The sequence below is a fragment of the Suricata suricatta genome, chromosome 8 (genome assembly GCF_006229205.1).
Source record: "Suricata suricatta isolate VVHF042 chromosome 8, meerkat_22Aug2017_6uvM2_HiC, whole genome shotgun sequence".
NCBI classification, from domain to species: domain Eukaryota; kingdom Metazoa; phylum Chordata; class Mammalia; order Carnivora; family Herpestidae; genus Suricata; species Suricata suricatta.
In genome coordinates this window covers 115,599,205-115,621,201 of record NC_043707.1, presented here as the reverse complement: position 1 = coordinate 115,621,201, position 21,997 = coordinate 115,599,205, and the positions used below count along the sequence as shown (strand labels likewise).

Below are 21,997 nucleotides of genomic sequence, written 5' to 3'. Positions count from 1 at the left end.
GAAATAAGTCAGGCAGAGAAGAACAGATACCGTATGTTTTCACTCATAAGTGTAACAGGAAAAACTTAACAGAGGACCATGGGGGAGGGGAAGGTAAAAACAATTAAGGAAAGGGAGGGAGACAAACCATAAGAAACTCTTAAATACTGAGAACAAATTGAAGATTGATGGGGGGGGGGGAGAGGGGAAAAGGGGTGATGGGCATGAAGGAGGGCACTTGTTGGGATGAGCACCAGGTGTTATATGGAAACCAACTTGACAATCAACTATAAAAGAAAAAAATACAAAAAATTTTAAAAAATGTGTAGAAAAGAGAAGGATTTGCTGGCGTCAAGTCTTTAAGAAGAGATAGGACCTAGTTCACAAATGGAGGAGTTGGCCTTAGCTAGAAATATGGAAAGTTCATCCATCAGAACAGAACAGGAATGTACAGGTCCAGGTGCGGGTGGGACAGGAGATATGACTGTAGAAGCTCGGGGAACTTCTTTCCTGAGTGCTTCTGTATTCTCAGTGAAACAGAAAATAAGTTTATCTGCCGAAAATGAAGATGAAAGAAAAGGCATTACACATTTGAAAAAAGAAGATATGACATGAAGTAGATTTTAATAAAGAAAAAGTATATGATTGCAGGGCAGCTGAAAGAAGTCCCTAGAGATTGGTAAGCAGTATTTAAAGAGAGCAGTGAATATGTATGTATGAGATGGATATGATTTTGATTTTTGCCAAGTGAGTTCAGTTAGCAAAAGTAGGGCAAAAGAATTAGGATATATGCAATGCCAACTTAAAATTATTAGTATTGGGGTACATGGGTGGCTGACTCAGTTAAGCATCTGACTCAATCTTGGTTCAGGTCACGATCTCAGTGTGTGAGTTTGAGCCCCATGTCAGGCTCTGTGCTGACAGTGGGTGGCCTCCTTGGGATTCTCTCTCTACCCCTCCCTGGCTAGTGCTCTCTCTCAAAATAAGTAAATTAATTAATTAAAATTATCAGTATTAAGTACCATTTTACTGAGTGCTGATCATCTTCCAGGAACATAAAAAAGGAGGAAAGTAAAAAGTAAGTTTTTTGATTTACATGATCTCATTCATTCTCACATTATATCTAGGAAATGATGCTGACTCTTGATTCTACTCCATGTTTACACAGGCCAAATTTTCTAGGAAGGTGGCTAGAGAAGTGAACAAGCTGAAAATGGTTTTCTAAATTACCCTAGACTACTTTAAATATAAATGGTTTAAACTCTGACAAAAAGAGATTGGCAGAATGGATTTTTAAAAATATGATACAATAATATGCTGTCTACAAAATACTCATTTTACATTCAAAGACACAGGCTGAAAGCAGAAAATATGGGAGGTTAAGTGGCTCAGTCAAACATCGAACGCTTGATCTCAGCTCTAGTCTTGATCTCAGGGTCATGAGTTCAAGCCCTGTGTAGGGCTCTGGGCTAGGTGTGAAAACTAAGGAAGGAATACTGAAAATCTATAAAAATATATTTTATGCAAATAGTAACAAAAAGAGAGCAGGACGTGGCTGTACAAAATCAGACAGAATAGACTTTAAATGAAAAAGTTTACAAGAGGGGCACCTGGCTGGCTCAGTCAGTAGAGCATGTGACTCTTGATCTAGGGGTCGTGAGTCCAAGCTCCATGCTGTGCATAGAGCTTACTTTAAAAAACAAAAATTAGGGGCACCTGAGTGGCTGAGTCAGTTGAGCATCCAACTTCAGCTCACATCATGATCTTGCGGTTCATGAGTTCAAGCTCCGCAATGGGCTCTGTGCTGACAGCTCAGAGCCTGGAACCTGCTTCAGATTCTGTGTCTCTATCTCTCTGTCCTCCCTTGCTTTCTCTCTCTCTCTCTCTTTTTATTAATGCTCTCTCTCCTTTATTAACATTTAATGTTAATAAATAAACATTAAAAAATTTTAAATTAATCTTTAAAAATTTTAAAGGAAAAGGTTACAAGAGACAGGGACATCATATATTAATAAAAAGGGCAAATACAGCAAGAAATATAACAACTATAATATATTTATGCACATAAGGACAGAACATCAAAATATATGAAGCAAATATTTACAGGATTAAAGGAAGAGGTTCTACAATAACAGATGGATACCTCCTATTCTCCATCATGGATAGAACAACCACACAGAAGATATGGAAAGAAACAGAGGACTTAAACAACACAATAAATCAAAACTGTATTTAACAGAAATATATAGAACACTACCCGACAACAAAATACACACTTTTCTCAAGTACATGTGGGACATTTTCTAGAACAGACCATGTATTAGGCCACAATTAAGACTCAGCTCATTTAAAAGATAGGTATCATCTCTGACCACAATGAGATGAAGTTAGAAATCAACAACAGGGGTCAAACTAGAAAAATACACAAAACTACAATGATCAAAACAGTGTAATACTGGCATAAAGACAGACATACAAAACAATGAGATAGAACAGACTCCAGAAATAAACCTTCACATATTGATCAAATGATTTTTAACAAGAGTCCCAAAGCTACTCAAAGAGGAAAAGACTTGGGTGGCTCAGTTAGTTAAGCGTCTGACTTTGGCTCAGGTCATGATCTTGAAGTTACTGAGTTCAAGACCCATGTCAGGCTCTGTGCTGACAGCTCAGAGACTGAAGCCTGATCCAGAATCTGTGTTTCCCTCCCTCCTTCTCTCTCTTTCTCTCTCCCCCCCTTCTCTCTCCCTCTCTCTCTGCTCCTTCCCCACTTGCAGTTCGTCTCTCAAAAATAATATATAAACATTAAAGAAAAATGGGGGGAGGGAAAGGCAGGCTTCTTTAAATGGTACTGGGAAAATTGGATATTCCCATACAAAAGAATGAAGTTGGACTCTTACCTAACATTTTAAACAAAAATTAACACAAAATGGACATGAACTAGAGTAAGACCTATAACTATAAAACTCTTAGAATAAAGCACAGGGCACAGCTTTATGACACTGGATTTGGCAATGACTTCTTGGATATGACACCAAATATATAGGCAAAAAAAAAAGAAATAGATAAATATAATGAAAATTTTTAAATCTTGTACATCAAAAGACATTATCAACAGGATAAGACATTATCAACTCACAGAGAGAAAATATTTTCAATTAATCTAATAGATTAATATTAGAATATAGAGAACTCCTAAATTTAACAACAGCAATAACAATGAGATTCAAGAATGGTCAAAGATTTTGAATAGACATTTCTCCAAAGAAGATAAACAAATATCCAATAAACACATGGAAAGATGCTCAATGCCACCAATAATTAAAGAAACGAACATCAAAACTACAGTGAAGGGATAACTGGCTGTTTCAGTAAGTAGAGCACCTCTTGATCTTGAGCTCATGAGTTTGAGCCCCATGTTGGATGTGGAGCCTACTAAAAATAAAATGGTTAAGGGGCGCCTGGGTGGCTCAGTTGGTTAAGCTCTGAACTCAATTTTGGCTCAGGTCACGATCTCACAGTTTGTAGGATCAAGCCCCACATTGGCCTCTGCCCTGACAGTCTGGAGCTTGGGATTCTCTCTCTCCCTTTCTCTGCCCCTCCCCTACTCTCTGTCTCTCAAAATAAATAAATAAACATTAATTTTTAAAAAATGGTTACGATAACACATTTTATATGTGTTTTACTACAATTTAAAAAACTGGGAAAATTTGGGAGGAAAGAGGCAGGCTGAACAACAGAAAGCCTACAGGCAAGGAAGAATAATAACCTGATAAAGACATCACGGTAAGCAATTGTCCTAAAGCAATAGGAAGCATAAAGAAATGGAAGGAATGAAGGAAAAGTTGAGATATGAAGAACAGAAGTGGAAATAATATCTGTATAAAATGAGTTCCAGAAGGGGGTGGGGAGGAGTAAATAATTTCCCAAAATAACAACAATCAAGTGGTTCTTTAAAAAAAAAAAAAAGGTATTACATGTGCAATACACATCTGTATATACAGAAAAAGAACTCTCATATGATAAAGTAAATGGAGGAAAATGTCCAATAGGTGACAGTGAGGGAAGCCTGGGTGTCTCAGTCAGTTGGTTAAGCGGCAGACACCAGCTCATGTCATGCTCTCATGGTTTGTGAGTTCAATCCCCACAACAGGCTCTGCACTGACAGCTCAGAGCCTTGAACCTGCTTGAGATTCTATGTCTCCCTCTCTCTCTGTCCCTCCCCAATTCTGTCTCACAAAAAATGAATAAACATTAAAAACAAGTTTTTAGGGGCAGCTGGGTGGCTTGGCCAGTTAGGCGTCTGACTTTAGTTAGGTCATGATCTCATGGTCTGTGGGTTTGAGCCCTGCGTTGGGCTCTGTGCTGACAGCTCAGAGCCTGGAGCCTGCTTTGGATCCTGTGTCTCCCTCTCTCTCTGTCCCTCCCCCTCTAACACAAGTTTTTAATAAAAAATAGAATAAACAGGTGACACTGAGTCAACGATGATACAAAATGTTCTTTGTACTATGCTTATTCTTACAACTTTTTGTAAGTTTGAAATTAAGTATAAAGGGGTTTTTGTGTTTCTTAGATTTTATATTTAAGTAATGTCTACACCCAATGTGGAACTCAAATTTGCAACCCCAAGATGAAGAGTAGCATGCTCCACCAACTGACCCAGTGAGGCACCCCAAAAATAAGTCCAAAGTTTTAAAAATGCTTTTAATTTTCCAGATTAGAGAATGAAATATATAACTCTAAAAAGGATTCAACAAAAAAAGCCTCACAAGATAGACTTTAAAATTCTTGGCCATTTCTACCACAAGACTGAAAACTATCAAGCTATCAACATTCCAAAAAGTGTCAACATCACTTTGAAAGGATGCAGTTATTGTGAAGGGTCCCAAAAGAATCCTGTGGAGCAACTTCAATCACATCAACGTAGAATTCAGTCTCCTTCAAAAGAAAAAGAAGAGACTAAGGGTTGACAAATTCTGTGGAAATAGACAGGAACTGGCTTCTGTTCCTATGAACTGCAGTCATTAACATGATCCAAGGGTATTACACTGAGCTTCCATGACAAAATCAGATTTGTGTATGCCTGTTTCTCTATCAAGCTCATTATCTGAGAGAATTTTATAGAAATTTGAGATTTCCAGTCTTTTATGGAAATCTGAGATTTCATGGGTGAAAACTACATCCACAAGTTTCATATGAGGCCAGGTGTTCCTTGTTCAGTATCTCAAGCCCAGGAGGATTAATTCTTGAAGGAAAGGACATTAAACTTGTATCAAATTTAGCTGCTTTGATTCAGCAAGCCACAGGAGTTAAAAACAAGGATGCCAGAAAAGTATTATGATGTCTATGTCTTTGAAAAAAGAAGAGTTCAGCAGGCTAATAAAGAAGATCTAAGATAGCTACAGAAACAAGATGCCAGATGATTCCTAAGATCTATTTCAATAGATAAAATAGGTATCTATTTTAATAGATAAAAATTGGGATCTCCCACTACAAAACACTTAAATCCTACAATATACACATACTTTACATACACAAAAATCAACTCAAAATGGATTTAAAACTTGAAAGTAAGACCTAAAGCAATAAACTCTTTGAAGAAAACATAGGTGGTAAGTTTCTTGATATTGGTCTTGGGAATTTAATTTCACACCAAAAGCAAAGGCAACAAAATACAACACAGACACAGTGAGATGTCTCATAATGACAAAAAATGAGAAGTAAGGATAGAATGAAAAGTAATAATAAATCAGAAAATGAAGAGAATGAAAGAGAACATTTACTAGAAGAGATAATGGCCAATAATTTACAGGACCTGTTAAAACCATAAATTAGGAGATACAAATATATATCAAACAGGATGATAAAAAGAAATCTATGTCTGAGCTATAGTGTCATACAGAATGAAAATACAAAAACAAACGAGCAAAAAAGAAACAACTTTAAATACAGACCAGAAAGGAAAAGATTATGTACAAAGGAATGATAAACTGACAGCAGATTTGTCAATGGCAACAATGGACAGAGGAAAATGGAATACTATTTTAAGCACCAAGAGGAAATTATCAAGCTAAAATTCTGTATCCAGAGAAATTTTTTAAAAAATGTATTAAATAGAATACGGGGCACCTGGGTGGCTCAGTTGGCTAAGCCTCCGACTTCAGCTCAGGTCTTGATCTCACGTTCGTGGGTTCAAGCCCCACGTTGGGCTCTGTGCTAACAGCCAGCTCAGAGCCTGGAGCCTCCTTCCAATTCTGTGCCTCCCTCCCTCTCTGCCCCTCCCTGCTCATGCTCTGAATCTCTCTGTCTCAAAAATAAATAAAACATTTTTAAAAAATTAAAGATAAATAAATAAATAGAATTCACACCCAGGGTGGAGCCCAACATAGGGCTTGAACACATGATCCTGAGATCAAGACCTGAGGTAAGATCAAGAGACAGACATTCAATCAACTGAGCCACCCAGGTGCCCCCAAATTTAACTATACTCTGTTCAAAATAGACCTTTCTAAAACAAAGATCCAGACAGGTTGAACTTAAAAAGTTGAAAAAGATGTAGCTAGCAAACGCAATCTAAAAGCTGCCACAGCTACAATAATATCCTAAAAGCAGGCTTTGTGACAAAAAAAAAAAAAAAAACCAACACCCAGAAATGGTGTTACTACGTAAATGATAATAAATTCAGTGTATCAGAAAGAAAAAACCATTCTAAATGTATACATTCCAAACAACATAGCCTTCAAATGTTTAAAACAAACATACATATATTTACTGGAAGAAATTAACAAATCCACCACTATACTTAGAGAATTAAACACATATCTCAATTACAGATAAGAAGAACAGACAAAAAAGTAAAGCTCTAGAAGATTTAAGGAATGCCAGTAGGAAGGCTGAGTCAACAGACATAAATAGAATACTGAACCCCAAATTAGAGCATACATATTCTCAGGCATACGTGGAACATTTACAAAAGTTGATCATCAGGTCATAAATGAATTTTCCTAAGATTTCAAGAATTAATATCATACAGACAGTGTTCTTTGATCACAATTTAACTGATGACTTATAACTCAGTAACAAAAATATTTTTAAGTATACATTTTTTAAAATTCTAATGGTTTTTTTTTTACATTTATTTATTTTTGAGAGACAGAGTGAGACAGAGTGCGAGCAGAGTAAGGGCAGAAGAGAAGGAGACACAGAATCTGAAGCAGGCTCCAGGCTCTGAGCAGACATTCAGCACAAAGCCTGATGTGGGGCTTGAACCCACGAACCATGAGATCATGACCTGAGCTGAAGTCGGAAGCTTAACTGACTGAGCCACCCAGGCGCCCCCAATTTTTTTTTTAACATTTATTCATCTTTGAGAGAAAGAGACAGAGCATGAGCAGGGGTGGAGCAGAGAGAGAGGGAGACACAGAATCTGAGGAGGCTCCAGGGTGTAAGCTGTCAGCACAGAGCCCAACGTGGGGCTTGAACCCAGTAGCCATGAGATCATGACCTGAGCCAAAGTCAAATGCCTAACTGACCAAGCCACCCAGCTGCCCCACATTTTTAAAAATTTAAATGTGTCTATGACTTCAGCTTCTTTTGTGAATTTGGAAATTTATCATTACTCCAGCTAATGACAACTTAAAAGACTAAATATAATATTTTTGTTAAATCTTCCCTAAAAGAATCAAACTGCTGAAGAAATACCAGACCAAGATTGAACTCAGGGCAGAAATCTGGAGAGGATGAACCAAACACTTTATATCATTCATGACCCAGTGTACAAATGCTAACCAAAGAGAAACTAAGAATTGGGCTGCCTATTAAGTGGCTCAGCTGGTTGAGCGTCCAACTTCAGTTCAGGTCATGATCTTTCAAGTTCAAGCCCTGCATCAGGCTCTGCACTGACAGCATGGAGTTTGCTTAGGATTCTCTCTCTTGCTCTCTCTGCCTCTCCCCACTTGCTTGTGTGCACGCTCTCTCTGTCTCTCAAAATACATAGGTATGGGTCATCCCAGTCATAGAGAATTTGATAAAAAAAAAAAAAGTTCTAACATCTCTTAAATTGGAGTCTTAGGAGAGATTGCAACAGAATTAATATTTGAAGAGGTAATTGCTGAGAATTTTTTTTCTGAGATTTTTTTAATGAAGGAAAACATTAATTCAGAGTCAAGAAGTCAAACAGCAGGATTAATAAAAAAGAGCCTACACCTAAACACATCATACAGAAACAAACTACAGAAAGCCAAACATGAAAAGAAAAAAATCATTCGTGAGTAGGAAGAGTTTACTTTAAAAGGAGCAATATTGATTACTGACCTCCAGATAGAACAGGGGCTAGAAGATATAACTTTAAAGAGCAGGATGAAAATAAGTGATAATGTAGAATTCTGTATCCAAGGAAAAATACCCTTCAAAACTGAGGATGGCATAAAGATACTTTAAAGACGGTTCATGGGTTCCATATTTCCCAATTCACCTACTTGTTAAAATGTCATTGTAATTCAAAAATCAGTACTCCAGCTTTTTTGGCATCCTATGAACACATGTGGACATGTATAGACACACATTCCCAGCTGAAGTCAAACAAGTGGACAGCATGCCCTCTTGTTCTGGCTCTCCTACAGAAATGACCAGAGGATGGAGGAGAGGGAACGGGACAGTGTGGTGCCAAGGGCCTCCAGCTCTGGGACCAGGGAGCTAGGCTTTGGATCACAGCCATTAATAGGGCAGCCTCGGGCAAGTCACCAAACACTTCTCTTTTATAAAAGAAAGAAAATAGAGTCGGTGCACCTGAGTGGTTCAGTCTGTTAAGTGTCCAACTTCAGCTCAGGTCATGATCTGGTGGTTCGTGGGTTTGAGGCTCATATCAGGCTCTGTGCTGACAGCTCAGAGCCTGGAGCCTGTTTCAGATTCTTTGTCTCCCTCTCTCTTTGCTCCTCCCCTGCTCGTGCTCTGTCTCCCTCTCAAAAAAACAAACATTGAAAAACATTTTTTTAAAGGAAAGAAAATAGAATCTTCCAGACTAAGTAGGCTTTAGGATTTAAAATTATAACCTAGATGAGCTATGTATGCATGTATTTTCATTGAGACTTTTTTTCTCTCTCCTGTTTTCATGTTTTCCTCCTTTGCATGCCTCTTAACCATCAACTGAGTGGCAGAAATTGTGAATTTACCTTGTTGAATACTGGGTATTTTTGTATTTTTATAAACCTTCCTGATCTTTATTCTGATTCAGTTGTAAATAGCTTGATCCTTTTTGTTTTGCTTTCATAATTTGTTTGGTGGTCTGAAGCAGTGCTCAGTCTAGGACTAATTAGTCTGAGGCAAGACCTTCCTGAATATTCTCCTAGTGAGAATTAGGAGATTTTCTAGTCTGGCTGGTGGGACCAGACACTATTTTCAGCCCTACGTGAGTGCCAGGCACTATTCTCTAACCCATTCCAGTGGTTTTATCTTGGCCTCAGGAAGATTTTTCACTCACATGAGCTGATTAGTACTCTGCTGAATATCTGACCCTCTACAAGCAGCCAGAGTTCCCAGGCTAACACGCAAAGAGGTTGGAAGTCAATGCTCATGTCCTCACAACAAAAAAACAGTTAAAGGTACTTAAAATCTCCAGCTCTTCTTAGATTCACCAGAAAACTGAAGTCCTAGGGCAAACTGCTGTCCCCAAAATGGAGAGATAGACAGGCAGATAGAGAAAATCACAGCCGACCGGGCGCAGAAGCCCAGGAGGAAAAGCCTGCAGCTGAAGCCAGCCAGCACCACAGGACACTTCAAACTGTAATGAACAGGTTGTCGGACCTTCAGCGTGGACAACCTTGAGAGTTCTGATGTCTAGGGGCCCACTCTCCTGTGCTTAGGGGCAGCTTCCATGCTGGTATGAGTTCTACCTCCAGGATCCCAAATGCCTCTCATAGAAAAGGCTAGAGAAAAGTCTCCCTTGTGCTCTCAACAGAATAGAGGCAAAGGAACCATTGTGAAATACTTCCAGATCTCTGTTCTCACTCACAAGGCCTGCCCTCAAGGTAAACCATTTTGACAGAGCCTAACTGACTAGGGTTTTACCAAGACCTAACAGACGTGGGGCAGGAAAATACCCAACTCAGGCTCACTGACTGAGACCGAATCCTAGGACTACAGAATGCTTCCTCTCCCCCCACACCTTACAACCACCTCAGTAGGGTTCCTGTGTAATAAACAGCACAGGATTACAGCTAAAAGGACTGTAAGCCTCAGTCCGCTTGTAAGGAGTCTCTAGGGATGCCCAAGGCAACAAGGGAGAGAAAACAGGGACACAAAGCCTAGCCTCTGACACCAGCTACAGGAAACCAAACTGTAAACACAGCCTAACTCTTACCTAGGTAAACATAAAACTTCACACTAAAGGACTAACTGCTTCAGTTTCTTTTATCCAGTATCTGGGGTTGTCTCTCTGGATAAGGCTGTCTTTTTTTTTTTTTTTAATTTTTTTGGTTTTTTATGTTTATTTTTGAGAGACAGATACAGCATGAACAGGGGAGGGTCAGGGAGAGAGGGAGGTATAGAATCTGAAGCAGGCTCCAGGCTCTGAGCTGTCAGCACAGAGCCCGACGCGGGGCTCGAACCCACAAATCGTGAGATGATAACCTGAGCCAAAGTCAGATGCTCAACCCACTGAGCCACCCAGGTGCCCCCAGGCTGTCTTTTCTGTAAACTGCAGCCACCTGGGATACTCAGCAGCCTCGCCTCAGTTCACTGACCTCTGTGCAGTGCCTCTTCCAGCACCATAGCCCAGAACCTCTTTGACGGCTGGAACAGCTAGGAGCCTCTCCTCATTTACTTCTCATCGCTCAGCAACCATTATTCTTTGCTCTCTCTTTAACACCATTACTTCATATATGTTGCCTTGGTTTTTGGTTATTTGTTTTGTTTTAGGCAGTAGGGTAAATCTGGTTCCTGATGCTCCATCTTGAGCATAGGAGAAGAGAGAGGGAGCGGACAAGTGGGGGAGGGGGCAGAGAGAAGGGTGAACAAAGGACCCAAAGCAGGTGTGTGCAGACAGCAGAGAACCCCACGTGGGGCTCCAAGTGTCAATCATGACCTGAGCCGAAGTCAGACGCCCTACTAACTAAGCCCACCAGGGGCCCTGCCCTGTCTTTCTAATTTTTGTATCTGGAATGAGTTCATTAAAAGTGTGCTAGAGGACCACCTGGGTGGTTTAGTCGGTTGGGTGATAAATAAGCATTTGGAGAAGGTATAAAAAATTGGTGACACTTGAGGGAAACCTCTAAGGCCTAAAGAAGTTACTTTCGTAGGAAAGAAGACATTCTCTGCAGAGAAAGCAGCCTCTTGGCATAAACATACACATGGTACGTACTCTTCACTATCAGCATGCTAAATCAAAGCAGCCCTTTTTCTTTCCTTTCTTTTTCTTTTTCTTTAAATAATCACTACAGCCAACATGGGGCTTGAACTCATGACCCCGAGATCAAGAGTGGCGTGCTTTTCTGAGCCAGCCAGTGCCCCAAAGCAGCCATTTTCCTGATTTGCTGGAAGCTTATAAAACAACTAACAAGCTTGCTAAAATGACCACAAATTATTATGAAAGCGTACGGAGGGCAAGACTTAGGGGATTTCCTTATGAAACAATTAAATGCAAGAGTTCTGGGGGCTCCTGGGTGGCTCAGTCGGTTAAGCGTCCAACTTCAGCTCAGGTCATGATCTCGCAGTTTGTGGGTTCAAGCCCCACGTCAGGCTCTGTGCTGTCAGCTAGCTCAGAGCCTGGAGCCTGCTTCAGATTCTGTGTCTCCCTCTCTCTCTGACCCTCCCCTGCTCATGCTGTCTCTCTCTCTCTCAAAATAAAATAAAGACATTAAAAATAATAAGATAAAAAAATGCAAGAGTTTTAATACATGACTGAATAAATTCTATTTTAGAATTAACTGATTACTTCCCTGGATTTTGAGTATCTTCAAATTGAGAAAAGTATGAGTGTGTATCAGACTTTATTTTCACAAAGGACAATATCTGAGTTCATTATCTAAAAAACAAATTAGGGGCACCTGGGTGGCTCAGTCGGTTAAGCCTCCGACTTTGGCTCAGGTCATGATCTCACATTTGTGGGTTCAAGCCCCGCATTGGACTCTGTGCTGACAGCTCAGAGCCTGGAGCCTGCTTCCATTTCTGTGTCTCCCCGTCTCTCTGACCTTCCCTGCTCATGCTCTGTCTCAAAAATAAAAAAAAAAATTTTTTTTAATTTAAAGAACAAATTATACTTTTAGAGCAGATTTTCCATGTAATATATATATACATATATTCTCACCCACCTACCCACTCCAAATCAACTGGCAGGGTAGGGCACCTGGGTGGCACAGTCAGCTAAGAGTTGGACATTAAAAAATTTTTTTCTAATGTTATATATTTTTGAGAGAGAGAGACAGCGTGAGCAAGGGAGGGTCAGAGAGAGAGGGAGACACAGAATCTGAAGCAGGCTCCAGGCTCTGAGCTAGCTGTCAGCACAGAGCCCAACGTGGGGCTCAAACCTAAGGCCTGCGAGAACCAAAGACAGACGCTCAACAGACTGAGCCACCCAGGTGCCCCCCGACTTTTTTTTTTAATGTTTATTTATTTATTTTGAGAGAGGCACAGAGAGCATGAGCAGAGGAGGAACAGAGAGAGAGAGAGAGAGAGAGAGAGAGAGAGAGAGAGAGAGAGAGAGAGAGAATCTGAAACAGGTTTCAGGCTCTGAACTGTCAGTGCAGAGACTGACCAGGGCTCAAACACATGAACTGAGAGATCATGACCTGAGCCAAAGCCGGACACTTAACCAACTGAGCCACCCAAGGTGCCCCTTGTAATCTATATATGTAAAGAACGTAAACTGCATTATGAGTTAGGGAATTTAAACAATACTATAAATGAGAAGGAAATACAGCTTAATGCCTACTAATATATATTTAGAAGGATGAATCAAAATATTTAAAAAAAATTTTTTTTTTTTACTATGAAAGTTTTGGAGGAGTTTTCTTTTTTTTTTTTATTTTCTTTTTTTTTTCCCTCCATAATATTTTATTGTCAAATTGCTTATTTTTTTTAATTTTTTAATGTTTTATTTATTTTTGAGAGACAAAGAGGGAGCATGAGCAGGGGAGGGTCAGAGAGAAAGGGACACACAGAATCCAAAGACAGACTCCAGGCTCTGAGCTAGCAGTAAGCACAGAGCCCGATGGAGGGCTTGAACCCACAAACTGTGAGATCATGACCTGAGCTGAAGTCAGACGCTCAACCAACTGAGCAACCCAGGCACCCAAGGGTGAATCAAATTCTAACAGTTTCCAGACATAAGGTACAAAAGTTCTAGAAAAACTCCCAACAGTTAACTCTGGCCAGCTCTGGGTCATCCTGCTTCTCCACTTGACTACTATGTGAACCAAGGTGATTTACTTCATGTTTTCAAATTTGTTTCCTTAAATGTAAAATGCAGATAATATGGGGAATCTAACTCATAATGCTGTGTTGAGGATTAAACGGATTGATGTGTGAAAAGTTATTTGGTAAGCACATTACAAAGACTTAACAAATATCACCTACTCTTTACCACAACCTAAGGTGCCACTGTCTTGTTTCCCAAATTAGTTTAATTTTTTAGCAAAGAGAATTTTACTCCAAAGGCAAGTAAACATTTTCTCACCTCTTCTTTTAGTGCCTCAGGACATCAGTTCCCAAATCTGGTAAGACATAAGCTATTCAGATAGAGTGCCATCTGTCTTACCCCTGGAGACTCTGATTCAGTAAGTCTGGGGACAAGCTAATGAAGCTATAGTTTTAAAAGCTCCTCAGGTGATTTTAAGGCACAGTCAGCTTTGGGAATCACTGTGTTAGAGGACAACTTTTTTTTAAGTTTGTTTGTTTACTTATTGAGAGAGAGAGTGTGAAAGAGCACATCAACAGGGGCGGGTCAGAGAGAGAGGGAGACAGAATCTGAAGCATTCGCCAGGTTCTGAACTGTCAGCACAGAGCCCAACGTGGGGCTCAAACTCATAAACCACGAAATCACAATCTAAGCCGAAGTCAGATGCCACCCAAGTGCCCTGAAGTTCATTGATTTTGAGAGAGAGAGCACGCACATGAGAGCAGGCATGAGCATGGGAGGGGCAGAGAGATGGAAAGAATCCCAAGCAGGCTCCACACTGTCATTACAGAGCCAGACGTGTGGCTCGAACCCACAAACTGTGAGATCATGACCTGAACCAAGATCAAGAGAGTCAGACACTTAACCAAATGAGCCCCGTCAGAAAACACATAGTTCTAACCAGCTTGTCTGCATATGAGCTCAAGACACATTCTGCTAAAACACTGACCATAGCAGGGTGACAGCTGGCTCCTGGTATCTTTTCTGGGTCTCAGTTTTCTCATAACCAAAAGGAACTGGAGAGAGTAGATGACATTTTGTGGTTCTGTAAGCCATCTTAGAACATCTTATTAAAGAAAAAAGAACAGGCTCAAGCAATGGCTGTACAAAACAAGACACACTAAGAAAAAAACAAAAAAGGGGGAGAAGGAAAGGAGAAGAGGATGAAGACTCACAAGAGTAAAGGGAGTTAGGAAATGGCCATGGTGACTAATTTTTTTTAAGTGTATTTATTTTTTTTTTTTAATGTTTTATTTATTTTTGAGACAGAGAGAGACAGAGCATGAGAGGGGGAGGGGCAGAGAGAGAAGGAGACACAGAATCTGAAGCAGGTTCCAGGCCCTGAGCTACCTGTCAGCACAGAGCCTGACATGGGGCTCGAATCCACGAACGTGAGATCTGACCTGAGCCGAAGTCGGAGGCTTAACTGACTGAGCCACCCAGGCGCCCCTAAGTGTATTTATTTTGAGAAAGAAAGAGGGAGAGAAAGAGCATGTGCACATGAGCAGGGGAGGGGCACAGAGAGAGGTAGAGAGAATCCCAAGCAGGCTCCATGCCATCAGTACAGAGCTTGACATGGGGCTTGATCCCACAAACTGTGAGATCATGACCTGAACTGAAATCAAGAGTCAGAGACAACAAACTAAGCCACCCAGGAGCCCCACAGTGGCTACTTTTTAAATGCATGAACAGGTTTGTCCAGGGAAGAAAAGAAATGGTAGAAGAGGAAGAAGTGCCAGCAGCCAGTGGGAGTAATGGCAGCCTATGTGGATCCAGAGGAAATTCAGGCTCCAAGGAGAGGGAAATAAAATGAGTGCTGACAAGATGTAAAGGTTGGCAAAGAGCCTGAGTAGTTAGGAGGCCATAAAAGGTAGGAAGTCACATATGACAGGAACCAGAAAGATGCAAGAGCCCAGCAATGAAACACCAAAAAAAAAAAAAAAGATTCAGACCAAATATATAAGATTAATCCACAGTGTTACATTTATATAAAACTGTGCTATAGATTTAAAAATCTGCTAGTTCACAGAATAGGAAGACTGTATTGCAAAAAGATAAACAAATTGGATGGAAAGGCAGACAATTTAAAAGTTTTGGGAACTTCTGGCTATTTTGTAAAGCATGACTAAAATAAAACTTTCATGATTAAGTATAACAAAAAATGGAAAATACTGACATTTCACAAAATTGTATGTACAAAGGAAAAAGTAAATTATTACCAAGGATTCCTTCATTGTAACTATAAAAGAAAAACTTGCAGTTTAATTTTTTAAAAATCTAATTTCAAAATATAACAATCTATAAAACTTAAATAAGAAGACATAGAAGGAGGAGCCCCTGGGTGGCTCAGTTAGTTAAGTGATCAACTCTTGTTTTCAGTTCGGGTCATGATCTCACAGTTCATGAGACCAAGTCGTGAGTCACACTCTGCCTGCACTGACAGTATAGAGCCTGCTTGGGATTCTCTCTGCCCTCCCCCCCCCACCCTGCCCCCCCCCCCGCCAACTCATGCTCTCTAGCTCTCTCAAAATAAATAAGTAAACTTTATTTATTCCTTTAAAAAATTTTTTTAATGTTTACTTATTCTGGAGAGAGAAAGTGAGAGACAGAGCATGAGCAGGAGAGGGGCAGAGAGAGCAAGACACAGAATCTGAAGCAGGCTCCAGGCTTTGAGCTGTGACCACAGAGCCCAAGTCAGGGCTGGAACCCATGAACTGAGAGATCATGACCTGAGCCAAAATTGGACACTTAACTGACTGAGCCACCCAGGTGTCCCAAATAAATAAACTTTAAAAAAAAATAAGATCTAGAAGGAAACCAGATTGACCAATCTGAATGGGATTTCATTTTTTTATGTATATCTTATTATTTATTTACGTTAAACTGTATTTTGGAGAGAGAGAGAGAGAGAGAGAGAACAAGTGGGGGCGGGGCAGCGAGAGAGGGGGACAGAGAGTATGAAGTTGGCTCTGGGCTGACAGCAGAGAGCCCGACACAAGGGTCAAATCTCATGTGAGCTCATGACCTGAGCTGAAGTGGGACAGTTAACTGAGCCACCCAGGCACCTCTATTATTTATTTTTGAGAGAGAGAGAGAGTGCACGTGCATGCACAAGCAGCGGAGAGGTAGAGAGAGCGAGCTTATGATATATGTTATACTTTAGATCAGACAGAGGACTGGTACCAGATTTGCACTTCTGTAAACAACCAGATAACTATGCAAAGTATATTGAGTAACTCTTCATTGTACATTATACATTATGTTTTGTAATGTGTGTGTGTTTGTTTTTGAGAGGGGAAGGGCAGAGAGAGAGGGAGATAGAGAATCGAACTTGGGAATGGGGAGATCATGATCTAGGCCAAAGTCAGATGCTTAACAGACTAAGCCCCTTTAAGGTTCTTTTTTTTTCTTAATGTTTATATATTTTTGAGAGAGAGACAGACAGAGTGCAAACATGGGAGGGGCAGAGAGAGAGAGAGAGGGAGACACAGAATCCGAAGAAGGCTCTGGGCTCTGAGCTGTCAGCACAGAGCCCAACATGAGGCTTGAACCCACGAACTGTGAGATCATGACCTGAGCCGAAGTCAGAGGCTTAACCAACTGAGCCACCCAGGGACCCTGCCCCTTAAGGTTCTTACTTCTATGTGAAGTGGCATATATTTGAAAGTAAAGATAGTTAAAGAGGCAACCACTAAGACAAACTGAGAGGAATAACTAATGAGTCAACAGAAAGAATAAAATGGGATACTAAAAATACTCAATTTATCCAAAAGCTAGCAGGGAACGAGGGGAAAGGAAACAAAGAACAGATAGAACAAACAGAAAACACAGAATAAGGTAGGAGACTTGTCTATCCATATTGGTAATGACACTAAATATATGGTCTAAAGTAGACTTGTCAAATTGGATGAAAAGGCAAGATTCCATATGTTGCCTATAAGAAATGAACTGTAAATATGATCAATAGAGAACTCCCATCTCATGGAGGATGGCAAGGAGTAACAAGAGTCCAAGGGAGATGACTAAGCAAGCAAGCTCACGAGCTTGCCAGCATTTCCATATGTTCCAAAAAATGAAACTCAGTGGATTCGAGGATGACAGGTTCTTTTTATTTTTTTTTAAATTCTTTTTCAAGGTAGCTCTGCACCCAACATGGAGCTTGAACTCACCACCCCAAGATCTAGAGTTGCATGTTCTGTAGGCTGAACACAAATCTTAATGGGGTTGAAACTTAAGTACCAGTTACATTAAGATACATAATTAATGAGGCACCTGGGTGGCTCTGTCGGCTGAGCGTCCAACTTTGGCTCAAGTCACAATCTCACAGCTCATGAGTTCAAGCCCCGCATTGGGCTCTGTGCTGACACCTCAGAGCCTGAAGCCTGCTTTGGATTCTGTGTCTCCCTTTCTCTCTGCCCCTCTCCCACTAGCACTAGCACTCTCTCTCTCTCTCTCAAAAATAATATTTAAAAAAAAGTTTTTTAAGATAAATAATCAACTAGACAAGAATTCTCATCCTTGGGGGCGCCTGGGTGGCTCAGTCGGTTAAGTGGCTGACTTCAGCTCAGGTCATGATCTCAGAGTTTGTGGGTTCAAGTCCCACATCGGGCTCTGTGCTGACAGTGCAGCCTGGAGCCTGCTTCAGATTCAGTGTCTCCTCCCAACGCTCCTTCCCTGCTCAGATCTGTCTCTCTTTCAAAAATAAATAAATATTTAAAAAAAAAAAAGAGTTGCATGCTCTACCAACTGAGCTGGCCAGGCGCCCCAAAACAGGTTCTTTTTACTCACAGCACAGCAAACAGTAGGATCATTAGCAGGGTAACACCAGATGCCCTAATCCTCCCTCAGAGGTTTCAGAGGAATGAAAAAATTCTCCTGCAAAGGATGACCTTGCACTCTAGACTCCCATACTTTTCTCTGCCTCCCAATCTCTGCTTTATAATTTATCTTCTCTCCTGTCCTGGAGCCCCTAAAATCACTTCATTGTATCCTCTCCTAGTATCTTTTATGAACTCTTCTTACACTCTACATTCACCCCTAAATCCTATATTCTCAGAGGTGCACCCTCAGATTCCCTCCCTGCTTTTTTTAAAGTTTTATTTACTTATCAGAGAGAGCACAGTAGGGGGAGCGCAGGAAGGGCAGAGAGAGAGAGAGAGAGAGAGAGAGAGAGAGAGAGAGAGAGAGAGAAATCCCAAACAGACTCTGCACTTATCTGCGCAGAGCCTGATGCAGGGCTCAAACTCACGAAACTGTGAGATCACGACCTGAGCCAAAATCAAAAGTCTGACACTCAACTGACTGAGCCACCCAGGCGCCTCACTCATCTTATGTATACTTCCTGGACAATCTTATTTACACCCATGACTTCCTCTGTTAACCTAGATGCTAATGATTCCCAAATATACATTGCAGGCCCAGTAGTGTTCCCTGAGCTAATTCAGGAAAACATGCTTTGGACTCTGGTATGCTACCAGATAGCCCTTTCAGAATTGAGGCACTTGCTCCCGCAGCTATCTTACAGGCTGGAAACTGCATCCCCCTCTGGGAGGTGTTCTCAGTTGGAGGAGATGCCTCATCCAGATGTATGCCCATCCTTCCCCGACTCCACTAGAGACAGACCATATCTGGTAGGACAAAAGTGCTCAGCCCCCTTAACTCAATTTAGGACAACTCTAAATGACCAATTGATGGATTGGCTGAGGCCTCTATTGTTAACATCACATTTCAACTTTCCTCTCTAATCCTGCTTCCTTTTTATCCCTTATGTGTATGATTGTTGAGTGCACCGCTTGTTAAATCTCCATCTAAAATAATATTCAGGGGCATGTGGCTGCCTGTTGGTGGAGCACACAATTCTTGATCTTGGGGCCCTGAGGTTGAGCCCCATGTTGGGCACAGAGCTTACTTAAAAATAATATCCAACTGCCTACCACTTCACAGATCATTCTCTTATTTCCATGCTTCAGCATATGTCTAGGACTAGAAAATAGTTGTGAATATATTAGAATAAACTTATGTGACCTACATAAAGTGTCTGGCATAAAAGTGGAACACACAAAAATGTTAAGTTTCTCTCCCTTCTCAACTATGTAGACCATTCCACCAGAAGAGCATCTTGAGGACAGGTCAACATCTTTGTATCTCCACTTATTTAAGTATGTATCTGGCCCAAGAGACAACAAAATCTATTGCAGGTGAGTGATCCCTTTTTGACCTTTTGGCTAAGATCAAGTGTATTGCTGATAAGTGAAAAAAAATGAACATATAACTAATTAGCCTATGAATTTCACAACAGTAGTGGCCTTATACGATTATCTGCCTGGGTGGCTCAGTTGAGCATCTGACTCTAGGTTTTGGCTCAGGTCATGATCTCATTGTTTGTGGGTCTGAGCCCTGCGTCAGGCTTCATGCTGACAACGTGGATCCTGGTTGGGTTTCTCTGTCCCTCCTCCACTCACTCTCTCAAAATAAGTAAATAAATAAAACAAATCTACACTTAAAAAATAAAGTTAAAACAAAAACAAAAAACATCCCTGCAAATTCTGACACTCTTTCGAATTAGGGGATATATCCCCCCCCCCCTTAAATCTGTTTGCTACAGTGACTGTTTAGATGGAGTATGGAGGAAGTGACGTCACAAAGGTCATACAGCTTTCATGGGGGCTTCCTGGGATGCTTACTCTGAGGGAAGCTAGTTGCCATGTAAGTCTGACTACCCTGAGACGGTCATGCTGAAGCCAAAACCAGGCACTCCAGGCCACACCCCCAGCTAAGCTCCTGGCCAACAACCAGCTTTGACCAATCATCAATCAATAAGCCATCTTAAATGTGAAGCCAAGTGAATTCTCGAGGACTACAGCCCATCACTTGACTGCACTTTCAGGAGACCCCAAACAAAAATGGCCAACTCAAGACCTTTTGAAATTCCAGACTCATGGAAATACCAAATCCCTTTGGATAAATTTATTATAGAGCATTAGTGACCAGAACAATACCTGAGTTTAAGGGTAGTTTGCTCTAAATTTTGCATATGGTAGGAGATAAGGCTGTTTATAAATATCAAGGTTATCTGGGAGGTGCACCTAGGTGGCTAGTCACTAAGTGTCTAACTTAAGCTCAGGTCATGGTCTCACGGGTTCATAGGTTCTATCCCCAAGTGGGGCTCTGCGCTGATAATCTGGAGCCTACTTGGGATTCCCTCTCTGTCCTTGTGCTTCCTCTCTCAGACAGACTTTTTCAGCTCATGAATATGTGAGTTGAATCCCACATCAGGCTCCCCGCTGACAGTACTACAGATCCTGCTTCGGATTCAGTCTCTCCCTCTCTTTGCCCCTCCCCTGCTCATGTTCTCTTTCAAAATAATGTTTAAAAATAAAGTCACCTGGGACCAAGTTGAATGTACAAAACCAGTTTGTGGAATACTGCCTTCCTCTGGCCTTAGTGTTTGAAACTCACTTTAGGCCAAGACACTATAGCCCCTTACATCATTTGCTACTAAATCAAGTGGACTTCGTCTCATTTTGAGTCCTAAGCTTTCTTAGGCTCGTTTTCTCCCACCTTGTCTCCACACATTGGACCAAGTACTAAAAATAACTAATTTACCCACATACAACTGGTAACATTAATAATCCCTACTTAATGAGGTTAAGTAACTTGCCAAAATTAAAAGCCTCTCCCAAACCTCCCAATCCCTTCAGCCTGAAGGATACATCACTGATTTTCCCCTTTACTCTATGGTCTAAAAGCTTACCAAAATGAATACATTCCTCTATTCTTTGCCCTCAAACTTTAAATTGCCTATCACACCTAATCACATTATATAAAGAGGGAAATCCTTAACTTGCTGCCTGTGACCCCTGGTTACTGGTAAACACATTTTAAGATAACATGTGCTCCTTTGTTTTTTTAAATAGCATTTTTTTTAATATTTTTTTTTTTTGAAAAAGAGAGCACATGAGCAGGGAGGGACAGAGGAGTCGTCACGGAATTCGAAGCAGACTCCAGGCTCTGAGCTGGCAGCACAGAGCCCAACTGGGGGCTCTAACTCATGAATGGGAGAGTTCTCGACATGAGCTAAGTCGATGCTTACCTAAGCCACCCAGAGGCCCCAACCATGTGCTCCTTTGGAGCCAGGGACTATACTAAACACAACATCCATCAATTTCTATCTCAATTGCCCAATGAGATAGTATGTTCATTTTATTGATAAACAAACTGCAACTTGGGTTGGCAGATCACACAGCTGGGAAAATGGCTCAATACTTTGGGGTTTTTTTTTATGGTTTTATGATTTAATTTTGAGAGACTGACAGCGGGAGTGAAGGAGGAGCAGAGAGAGAGAGAGAGACAGAATCAGAAGCAGGCTCCAGGCTCTGAGCTGTCAGCAGAGCACGAGGCAGGGCTCGAACCCACAAACCGTGAGATCATGACCTGAGCCGAAGTTAGCTTGACTGAGCCACCCAGGCACCCCAAGTGGCTCAGTACTTTGAACTGTAAGTAACTGTAGTTAAGACCTTGTTATGCCCCTAAACTGCTAATGATTTTTGCCTTCAGATCCATTAAGTTCCTAAGACCAATCAGAGAAGAATAACAGAAACGTGAACCCAAAAAGACGATGGAGAGAAT

General features: G+C 40.9%; 1 pseudogene; it reads left to right on the top strand.

The window, feature by feature from the left end:
- Window positions 1-4,703: 4,703 nt before the first annotated feature.
- LOC115297718 lies at window positions 4,704-5,378 on the top strand (annotated as a pseudogene).
- Window positions 5,379-21,997: the final 16,619 nt, after the last annotated feature.